Here is a 12,012-nt window from a genome sequence, read left to right on the forward strand (position 1 = left end):
GATTGGTTGTTGGGTTGGCAGATGCTGTTTTATTTATTTCGTCTAGTCGTACTTGGCAGTCCATGGAGACGGCGGTGTGAGCTCCTCCACAATTGAGGCACAGTTTGGTGGTTGACCGGCAGGTTTTGAAGTGATGATCCTGGGTACAAATGCTGCATTTAACCTCTGCTTGTTGGCAGTTCTTGGTATCATGATCGTACTTGTAGCACTTAAAGCACTGGCAAATGTTGTAGTACCGTTCCTTCTTTACAGTGTCAGGTGTGGTGGAAATATCCAGACATCTAAATCCATTTTCCACAGCTTGGGTAGCTGCAGCAGCTGTTGTGAAGGTGACCTTGAGAGTAGGCCTAGGGTTGTCGTTGTTCTTGATGACCTTGACTGTAGCAGCAGTCAGAGCCGGGTTTCTGGTGTTGATACTATCAAGTATGGTACCAGGGTCTTGGGTGGCGATGTAGACACTTGTGTGGCTGACGAAGATGGTTCGTTTATGCCGGCCCGCAGATCGAGCTTCGTGTTATATACCCCGCTCAGGATCAAGGGAGTCCGCCACTGACCAATCAGCGCGCTCCGCCACGCGACCCGCTCTGAGCTGAGTCGCGAGCGGGATATAAAAGGAAAGCTCGACTCGCGCAAAAGTTCATTATTGTATCGCAACGCCAGCCAGCACGAGCATCATCATGCCACCCAAGGCATCTGGAAAGGCTGCCAAGAAGGCCGGAAAGGCCCAGAAGGCCATTGCCAAGGGCGATAAGAAAAAGAAGCGCAGGAGGAAGGAGAGCTACAGCATCTACATCTACAAAGTGCTGAAGCAGGTCCACCCCGACACTGGTATCTCTTCCAAAGCCATGTCGATCATGAACTCGTTCGTGAACGACATCTTCGAGCGCATCGCCGCCGAGGCTTCTCGCCTGGCCCACTACAACAAGCGTTCCACCATTACCAGTCGGGAGATCCAGACGGCTGTAAGGCTCCTGTTGCCCGGAGAACTGGCCAAGCACGCCGTCTCTGAGGGCACTAAGGCCGTCACCAAGTACACCTCCTCCAAGTAAACGGCTTACTTACTGCCCTGTGGTGGTGGCTTGGCCTCAAACCAACAAACTCGGCTCCATTGGAGCCACACTTTAATTTCTAAAGAGATTGTGAGTGTTAGACACCAATACTATTATAACAAAAACCTCTGTCACTGAAAGCAAATAGCTATAAAATGAGAATATTTATGAAACTGTCTGTGTGTGTTTCTCTCTCTCAGTCTCTGTCTGTCTGTCTGTCTGTCTGTCTGTCTGTCTGTCTGTCTGTCTGTCTGTCTGTCTGTCTGTCTGTCTCTGTCTCTGTCTCTGTCTCTGCATGTCTCTCTCTCTCTCTCAACACACATATAAACACTCGGTATCTTTTTTCTAGAGATTAGAGATTCATTGTTATGTTCCACATTAGGATTACTATGCAGGCCACCCTCTTAAGGTTTGAAAATGTCAAGAAAACGGTTAATTTAAAATGTCATCTCCTAACTTAACAGATTAAGCCAGAGGACCAAAAACAGAATAAAACAGGACAGGACAGTATGTCACTTATACAAGCTGCTTTTATTTCTAGTACAGTATGACAATTTTTTTTTTTTTTTTTTGGAGGGGGGGGGGGGAGGATCCTTGGCAGTGCATAAGAATGAAAAGCGACGGCGTTTTGTTTGTAAGAGGACAGGTTGTACTACAAATGACTTGATTTATTGATATCACGTGTACAGTGTATGTATGACACCTAAATTATTGTATTTATTTATTTATTATATGTATAGATGAAGGTTAATTCATATGACTGATGCTAGGAATGTCTGAAATCTCCTTAGAAGGATATTTTGGCCCTGAGAAGGGCCGAGTTTGGTGTATACTAGGGTGGTCGTTTTAGCTTATGCACGCTCTCCACGGATACGGCGAGCAAGCTGAATGTCCTTTGGCATGATGGTGACACGCTTGGCGTGGATGGCACAGAGGTTAGTGTCCTCGAAGAGACCGACCAGGTAAGCCTCGGATGCCTCCTGTAAAGCCATGACGGCAGACGACTGGAAGCGAAGATCGGTCTTGAAGTCCTGGGCAATCTCGCGCACCAGACGCTGGAAGGGAAGTTTCCTGATGAGCAACTCTGTGCTCTTCTGGTAACGACGGATCTCACGCAGGGCGACCGTTCCGGGCCTGTAACGGTGAGGCTTCTTCACGCCCCCTGTGGCAGGAGCAGACTTGCGTGCTGCCTTGGTGGCCAGCTGCTTACGAGGAGCCTTGCCTCCCGTGGACTTGCGAGCAGTCTGCTTGGTGCGAGCCATGGTGAACAACTGTGGTTTGTGATGGCCGGCGCCGAAAATTTTTTGCTTATATACGCCGTCTCGAGGCGCTTGCTCGAGCGCCATTGGCTGCTCGACTCGCCTACGTCACCCCGTTGCCCCTCCCCTCCTTCCTCTGGCTGCAGCCAACAGGCAGCTCACCTCAAACACTATTATCGCTGATTTTGCTCTATTTTTTGGATTTGTGCAAAAGTCATTTCACAGAGACGTGAAACAGACGAGTAGGCAACTGCAGTTTTGAAAGCGTTGTGAGAAAGCCGTGTTTCTGCTCGAGTACAAGCATAAAGTAAGGACAGGCAGGAGTTAGGAGTTGCCATGCTACAAGTACGTCCGCTTGACGGGATATAGTCTGGGGAAATCGTGCCGAAATTTTATTATTCACACAACTTCAACACCATGACTGGACGCGGCAAGGGAGGCAAGGGACTCGGAAAGGGTGGCGCCAAGCGTCATCGTAAGGTGCTACGTGACAACATCCAGGGCATCACCAAGCCCGCTATTCGTCGCTTAGCTCGTCGTGGCGGTGTGAAGCGTATTTCGGGTCTCATCTACGAAGAGACCCGTGGCGTCCTGAAGGTGTTCCTCGAGAACGTCATCCGTGATGCTGTAACCTACACGGAACACGCCAAGAGGAAGACCGTCACTGCCATGGACGTGGTGTACGCTCTGAAGCGCCAGGGTCGTACCCTCTACGGATTCGGCGGATAAGAGCTTGGCTAATCCATCGATTCCACCCACCACCACCTCAAAACGGGACCTAATTAGGTCCCTATACTTTTTTACTGAAGGGCTTAATAGACGATAACATAAATTGTTTTGATATCAGCTAGCACATTGGGTCTTATGAAATCTATTTTTTATCCTCGCATGCTTAAAGGGACTCTGATTGGGGAGGGAGGGGTGGGGGGGGGGAAGGTTTGTTCCGTTATATACTAGCAGAGCAGGATCATTGGTGGTGGGTGGGGGGGGGGGGGGTGAGGGGGAGAGAGAGAGAGAGAGAGATATCTTTCCCAACTCTTCCTTTTTACATGAGTGAGCTACCCGTTTTATTCATTTTATCCTTCTCAGAGCTGTTTTGATAGTATCCAAATGATGGTAAATGAAAAGGGAGGACACGAATATCTACCCAGAATTCAGGACTGGCAATCGATATGCATGTTTGAGTGCGAATCTTTTTCTCTCTCAACTTAGGTATACGTTTATGTCGTACCTAAAAGCGAGAACCACACTATTGGGACAAGTATGCAAGGCCCAATTTTCCTAACAAGCACAGTTAATTTTGTTATTTTCGAACATTTCTTTCCAAATTGGTTTATCCAATTAACAGTATTATATTAAGATCATGAATTGCTGGGTTAGGTTAGGTTAGGTTAGGTTAGCTTAGCTTAGGTTAGGTTAGGTTAGCTTAGCTTGGGTTAGCATAGGTTAGGTTAGGTTTGATTACATTTCTATGTTAGATTTAACTCAAATTCAAAACAATTGCAGTCATTCGGCTTGTTAGTCAACTTGCCTCTAATAGGGGCAATTTGTCTAACAAGACTATTTAGTTTTGTGTGCATATATATATATATATATATATATATATATATATATATATATATATATATATATATATATATATATATATATATATATATATATCTATATATATATATATATATTATAGCTTCAAGACTCCGAACCAATATAGAAGCATCAAGAGGAAGTGCTTGTGTTATGGGCCAATAGGCCTTCTGCAGTTACTTCCATTCTTATGTTTTTATTCCCATTGGTTCGTGTTTTATCTTGTGTAAATGTCAATCACCTCACCCAAAACTTTGGTACCATATCACCTCACCCATGTATGTGTATATATATATATATATATATATATATATATATATATATATATATATATATATATATATATATATATATATATATATATATATATATATATATATATATATATAATATACAGAGTAAATCTACCCCAAAAGTAATGATTTATTTGTCTACAAAACTAAACTCTTTTTGGAATCATATGAGGCCCCTCCACTGAGGGGGGAGGCCTGGATGTTTATTGTCATGTGTATTCATGCTGCTTGCATGTCGTCGTTTATTTTGCCTTTGTTGTTTTCTTGACAGCTTTCTTTGCCTTGGGTGGTTTGGGAGATTTTGAAGCTCTCTTTATTTTGGGCTTTTTGTTCCCAACAACAAGCTGCTGCTGCTGCTGCTGCTTCTTTTTCAAGGCTGTAGGTGGTTTGTTGCTTGTGGCGGCTTTCTTGGGAGTTACCACGGCCTTCTTTGCTGCTGTAGATGGTTTCTTGGTTGTGGTGGCTTTCTTGGGAGTTAGAACGGCCCTCTTCTCTGCTACGGCCAGCTTGAATGATCCACTAGCTCCACTTCCCTTGGTCTGAACAAGAATGCCGTCAGCCACTGCTTTCTTGAGAAATCTTCGGATGTAAATGGCGATCTTGGCAGCCTCGACTTTGTTGTTGGCAACAACGTACTTCTTGATTGCTTGTAGAGACGAGCCCTTACGGTCTTTGAGTGCTGCGACCGCGGCTAGAACCATTTGACTAGTTTTCGGGTGAGCAACCTGGACGCGAGGTTTCCTGGTGGTGGCCACCACAGCAGCAGCAGCCGCAGCCTTCTTGGTAGGCTTTGCTTCTACCATGATGATGATGAGATAACCAAGGTGATGAGAGACGCTCAGACAGTCACGGGGAAATGATGCTGCCGCCGCTTGAGCCGAACCTATTTATGTGCCGGCACGGTACAGAAGCTGCAACCTGGCAACTCGTCCACCAATCACGACGGTTGGTTTTACGGCTCCGAAACCTGGATCCCATATCTTCTCTAAAATAGAAGCATTTGTTCATGTTCTTTGTAAAAGTATCATAAAGCAGGACAGATGAGACAAATATCATAAAAACTGAAGAGCAGATGAGCACACACATGTATGTATTACAAAAGAAAATCCACAAATTCATTAGAAATTGGCAGGGTAGGCTGAGGAAGTAGGTAGATGTAAAATGTCTGTAAATGGCGAAAGAACATAAACCCAAGACTGAATAAACGATGTTAAATATCCATGCCAAGGAGACAAAAATATGTTAGGATACAATTACCATTAAGACACCACAAGAAGGTCCGTATCCTGCCGTGATGACTAAAAAGAGTTGGTTATTAGCCACAATGTGTAGGCAGTCTCATGCCAACGGCCATACCACGTTGAGAACACCGCTTCTCGTCCGATCAGCGAAGTTAAGCAACGTTGGGTTTGGTTAGTACTTGGATGGGTGACCGCCTGGGAACACCAAATGCTGTTGGCAATAATGTTTTTTGTTTTGTTTTGTTTTGTTTCGTTTGTTTTTGTTTGAATGGCTGGCTGGCTGGCTGGCTCCACGGGAAATTCACGGAGTTGTGTGGAATAAGGCCTGGTAAAATGAATTAATATGTATGTCATGTTTAAAACAAACTCGCTTAATATAGTGTGTGAGGCTTTATACAAAAACAAACAACCAAAACAAAACATGTTGTATATATATATATATATATATATATATATATATATATATATATATATATATATATATATATATATATATATATATATATATATATATATATATATATATATATATATATATAGCTTAATCCGGGTTTGAACTCGCAACTCCAAGAATACGCATCACTTATATACACTTTACCACTGGACCACTGCAGGACACTTGATGCTGAGGTATCAATTTAATGACGTAAATGCCATTTCCACAAATAAATGATAATTTAAAAGTATTTGTATGTACAAATCTTTTCTGTTTAAAAGGCTACAATATCAGTTACTGATATAATTTGTGTTAATGTTTCTATACCCACAGGAAGGCATGTTTTTGCTTATATGTAAGGGGTACGGAGAAGGAATCCACAGACCATCATTCCCCTTCCCCCCCCCCCCCTCCCACCTACTACCACCACCACCACCACCACTACTCACCACCAATCACCACCAATCACCACCACCACCAATCACCACCAATCACCACCACCACACCTAACCGAAAACCCCCTAACACATCAACCCTCCCCCCAATCAACAGGCGAAATAATAACCCTCAAATGCCTGCCTGCCTGCCTGCCTGCCTGCCTGCCTGCCAGCCAGCCAATACTAACGGTCTTCTCAGAAAGAAAATCTCTTTGTATCTGTATTACTTGATGAAATGTATGATTCTAATAATGAAAATAAATTGTTATGTCGGTTGTATGAGCATAATGACCAATATGCACATGATATGAATGAATTAAATAGTGTAGTTTTAAGTAATTAGGTTGTAGACACATTAAGCGGATATGATATTTGACGCGTCCAGAACTGGTGATTTTTGGTTTAGTTTTAAATGCACCACCACCACCACCATTGCTTCCCCAGAGCCTAATTAAGGACCGGTAAAAGGAGTCAATATGTATGTCATCTATAAAACCAAAGAATGAATAAAAACACACACACACACACACACCTACATAATAGTACTAGGAAGATTGTATGGCATAAAAAAAAAAAAAAGTACTCCCATTGGGTCGTTTGAACTCGCGACTTCCAAAACACCAGCCACACACCTTACCACCCAGCCACCATAGAGTTGGTATAATTGTGCAACTTTAGTTATAAAACTAAAGTTCTTATTGTCTCAAATCTTATTGTCTGTTCTATGAAAAGGCATGATGTAAATTATGTATTTTTTGAATGATTGAATTGTAGGCACATTAAGCGGATTCGATATTTGATATATCCAGAAAAGGTGATTTCTGTTCAGTTTTAAAATGCATCACCGTTAACGCTAAAGGACTGGTAAAACGACTCGATGTTTGTCATTTTTAAAATAAACACTAAAACTAGGCCCTTAACATATATAATGTTTGAATATAAATTGAATGCATATAAATACAAAGTGGGAGTGGCTGGCTGGCTGGCTGGCTGCCTGCCTGCCTGGCTGGCTGGCTGGCTGGCTGGCTGGCTGACTGGCTGGCTGCCTGCCTGCCTGCCTGCCTGCCTGCCTGCCTGCCTGCCTGCCTGCCTGCCTGCCTGGCTGGCTGGCCGCCCGCCCGCCCGCCCGCCCGCCCGCCCGCCCGCCTGCTTGCCTTGCCTTGCCTTGCCTTGCCTTGCCTTGCCTTGCCTTGCCTTGCCTTGCCTGTCCTGTCCTGTTATTGCCTTGCCTTGCCTTGCCTTGCCTTGCCTTGCCTTGCCTTGCCTTGCCTTGCCTTGCCTTGCCCTGCCTTGGCTGCAGCTGGCTGGCTGGCCGTAAATCAACTCTTAACAACACCACACCACACCACACCATCACTCATCACCCATCACCCACCACCGGCCCCAGTCTCCCAGCCTCTCTTATATACCCGAGCAGGCCCTTTAAATTATTTGAATTGTTGCACTTCGGCCAATGGCACGATCGCTGCTGCTCAAACATATTCTGGTTCACAAGTATTATAATATATTATATTATATTATATATATATATATATATATATATATATATATATATATATATATATATATATATATATATATATATATATATATATATATATATATATATATATATTTATTCATGAAACACATTAAAACCTTGATCATTTATTCATTCATTACGTCTAGTGAAGAATTGCTTTTGTTCATTTGTATGATTAAAAATTGATAGAATATGAATTCCTCGCTTAAAGTAAAATATAAAATATATATTGGATTTATATGATTGGTTAATATTCCAAGTGATGCTGAATATCCCCTATAATTTTGTTTTGTTTGTTTGTTATGTACACATTCCAAATGAAATCAATATAAATGTTATTATTAATGTTTGAAAGTTGATTGTCTACTTGAATCTCTCTATTAAAGTGTGTGTGGCTCCGGATGGAGCCTGGTTATGGTATTTGTCGTGGTGGGTGGCAGAAGTGCTTACTTCTTCTCTGTCTTCTTTGGCAAAAGAACTGCCTGAATGTTTGGAAGAACACCTCCCTGTGCAATGGTTACGCCAGACAGAAGTTTGTTGAGTTCTTCGTCGTTGCGGATGGCCAACTGCAAGTGACGTGGGATGATACGGGTCTTCTTGTTGTCACGTGCGGCGTTACCGGCGAGCTCCAGAACTTCGGCAGCGAGGTATTCCATGACGGCTGCCAGGTAGACAGGAGCGCCAGCACCGACGCGTTCGGCGTAGTTGCCTTTACGCAGCAGACGGTGAATTCTGCCCACGGGGAACTGAAGTCCGGCCCTGCTGGAGCGAGACTTTGACTTGCCCTTCACTTTGCCTCCCTTGCCGCGTCCTGACATTGCTGCTGCTGTTGTGGGTTTGTGGTGTTTTATGCCGGTTTTGGTTTGGTTTCCATAGGGAATGGAAAGGATGGGGGAGGTAGAGGGATGGGGAGATGAAATTCAGGAAGAGGATGCGGGTGTAGAGAGAGAGGAGGTTTGAAAGTTCGGTGGCCTGTCCACCATGGGTTGACATTTTTGTATGTGTTGTTTGTTTGCGTATGTATTATGTTGGGTTGTCAGTACATTGGCTGGGGGGGCTAGTGTTTGTGACCTTGTTGGTGTCCTAAAGCACTAGAGCCGATGGAGTTGGCTGAAGGAGGCTAATCTTAGAAACATCAGGGTAGTTACACTTCTGCCGCCACGACAAATGGTTTTTTGGTTTTATATTTTTTTGTAGGTGTTTTATTTATTTATATATTTTTTTTTTTTTTTTTTTTTTTTTTTTTTTTTTTTTTTTTTTTTTTTTTTTTTTTTTTTTTATTTATTTTTTTTTTTATTTATTTTTTTTTATTTTATTTTATTATTTTTTTTTTTTTTTCTTTCTTTCTTTATTCTTCATTTGGTGTAGATTGGGTCCGGGATGGGCCACTCATCTGGATCGTCTGGCAGACCGCTTAGTATCTGAGGGCTTGGGAAGGCCTCATCATGGATATGTCTGATCACTTTTTGTTGGAGAGTGATTCTTCTGGTTCTGTGTGGTGGGTCGTGGATCTCGTAGTCGCTGGTGGTGTTTTCTGCTACGAAGGGATCTTCTGGGTCTGGGACATACATGTTCTTCATACGGTACAGCTGTCTTCTGGCCAGGTAGCTGAGCCTAATGTTCATTGGTTTCATGTTGAGCGTCTCATGGATCAGGTCAGTTCTTACCCTGTCCCTCAGAGTCAGGCCCTCTGCAAAGCGAAGTGCTTTGTTTTGTACTCGTTGAATCTTCAACATGTTGGATTTGTTGGTGAGGTTCAGGGGAACGTAGGGGTATTCCAAGCTAGGCCTTATGATCATTCTGTACAGGTGGAGCTTGATGTGGGATGGGGCTTGGTTGAAACGGAAGAGCCTCTCCAGTGAGCCCCGGGCCATCGCTGTCTTCTGGGATACGTACTGGGAGGAGTTGAGTAGCCTGTTGAAGTTGTAACCGAGCACTGTGTTGGAGTTTGAGATGGCTATGGGTTCACCCCTGATTCTTATTCCCCCCTCATTTTCAATAGAGAAGGCCATACAGCCGACAGTGCTTAATTGGATCTTTTCTGGGTTAGTGGTGATCCTCCATTTCCTTTCCCAGTTAGCAGTCCTTGCTAGTTCTACGTTTGCCTTACGGGTTACAGTTGCATGCTTGGCCGCTTGGATGCTAGGGTTAGATGTTATTACGTGTGTTACGTCGTCCGCAAATTGTACGATAATGGTGTCCCTATACTCTGGTTGGGGTAGGTCATTTACAAAGATGTTGAAGAGAACCGGGCTCAAGCATGATCCTTGGGGGACTCCAGCTGTTGGGGTGAAGGCTGCGGCCTCTTTTGCCTTGAAGCTGGGGGTAACTTGCCTATTCTTAAGGAAATTTCTGATCAGCCTGAGGAGGGTCCAGTTTTGCGCTGGTAAGTCTGCTAATTTGTACACAAGACCATCGTGCCACAAGCTGTCGAAGGCCTTGTGTACGTCCCTCGTTGCAATCAAAGCTACCTGTTTTTGCTTTCGAATTGAGCTTACGGCGTCGTAGATGATGTTAATTGCGTGCTGGGTTGATCTATGTGCTCGAAAGCCAAACTGCTTTTCTGTGAAGAGGTTGTTGTACTCCATGTAGTAGTTAAGACGGTTTGACATGATTTTTTCAAAGCACTTGCCTATCGTGTCTAAGAGGGAGATTGGTCGGTAGTTGCCAGGTTGGTGGGGGTCTTTCTTGGGTTTGGGAATGAATATCATCTTGGCTGACTTGAATGCTACAGGAATGTGACCCGATGCCAGCATAGCGTTGAATAGGTTGAGTATGGATTGCATAAGATTGCCTGGTAGAAGTTTGATCTGCAGCGCTTTGATCCCTGATGGTCCAGGGGCCTTATCTTTGGTGCTTTTGATGACTCCTCTCATCTCTAGCATAGTTATGGGTCTTGTTAGAGGGTGGTCGTCTTCTAGGGTTGTCAGGTCAATCAGAGGGGTGCTGTTAAGGGAGGCGGCATTTTCTGTTGTCCATTGGTTGACACGTTCAAAGTGAGTGTTGTTGAAGGCTCTGCTGTTTGAAGCTGTGAGTGTCTTTTTCCAGACTGCGCCCATGAGGTCAGCCTGATCCTGTGGGTCTTCTATTTTTTCTTGCTGCTCCTCTTCATCTTCGTCAAGGAATGTGTGTACAAGGTGGGTGAGGCTGGGGTTAGCTGATCCCAGGAGCTGTCTGATCTTGCGCCAGAAAGTAGCCGGCTCCCTTTTGTACTGGTTGGCCTGTCTCACTAGGGTTCCCCAAATGTGGCTCTTGTGGGTCAGCGTAAGGTCTATGGTTTCCCTTCTGAGTGTTTGTAGGGTCAACGCTGGTGGCTGGCCAGTTTGGTAGTGGCTTTGGCAGGCTCGCTGGTACTCATTCATTTTGCCTCTGATTTCTCGGGTCGGCTTATATTGGTGGTAAGTCCTTGTGGTGGATATTTCACAAGTGGCCTCGGTTGCAAGCTGGATCCGGTTGTGGATGGTGTTTACTGCTTGGTCGATTGTTTGGGTTGGGAGGTTCTCGAACTCAATGATGGGGTCGTCAGCAAGGAAGGCGTCATATTCACGGGCACGTATGGTTCCCAGTCTGGGCCTGGGTGGTGCCACATATCTGAAGGGGGCTGCTTGGAGGGATGTGACCACAGGGATGTGGTCCGACCCCACGTTCTTGCTTGGGGTTACTCTGCAGTGGAACAGGTCACAATCTCTGTTGGTCAGCACTATGTCAGGGGTGCCCCTCTGGTTGCCCGCAAAGAACGTCTTAAAGTGGGGGCCTTGGAAGGAGAGGTCCCGGTTTTGCATTAGATTGAAGAGCTGCCTGCCCTTGAGGTCTGGCCTGTCAGGAGCGTTGAATAAGGCCTGATGGTGGGCATTCAGGTCTCCTGCGATGATAGTGGGGAGGTTCCTGTCGAGCAGCTTGTTCAGAGGGATGGAGGGGAGGTAGGCCAATCTAGGTGGTAGATATGCGGTGCAGACAATGAGGGGGCCGTGTGAAGTGGTGAGTTCTATTGCAAGAAAGTTGTCGTCTTCTATGAGAATGGGGCGGTAGGAGAGCCCTCTTCTTATTAGTATTGCCACCCCACTGTACCTACCCCTGTTGACTTCCCTGGTGGAATATCCCCAGATGGAGATGTGCTGGTCTTGTCTGGCCGCTGTTTCATTGAGTAAGACAACATCTGGGTTAAGTCTGGCTACCTCCAGAGTGAGTAGG

General features: G+C 44.8%; 1 non-coding gene across 1 annotated transcript; it reads left to right on the forward strand.

Moving 5' to 3' along the window:
* Window positions 1-5,527: 5,527 nt before the first annotated feature.
* LOC138360344 (5S ribosomal RNA) lies at window positions 5,528-5,646 on the forward strand. The gene has a single exon (XR_011226294.1). It is a non-coding gene; the product is annotated as a 5S ribosomal RNA (ribosomal RNA).
* The last annotated feature ends 6,366 nt before the right edge of the window (window positions 5,647-12,012 follow it).

The sequence above is a fragment of the Procambarus clarkii genome, unplaced genomic scaffold, assembly GCF_040958095.1.
Source record: "Procambarus clarkii isolate CNS0578487 unplaced genomic scaffold, FALCON_Pclarkii_2.0 HiC_scaffold_109, whole genome shotgun sequence".
Classification (NCBI taxonomy): domain Eukaryota; kingdom Metazoa; phylum Arthropoda; class Malacostraca; order Decapoda; family Cambaridae; genus Procambarus; species Procambarus clarkii.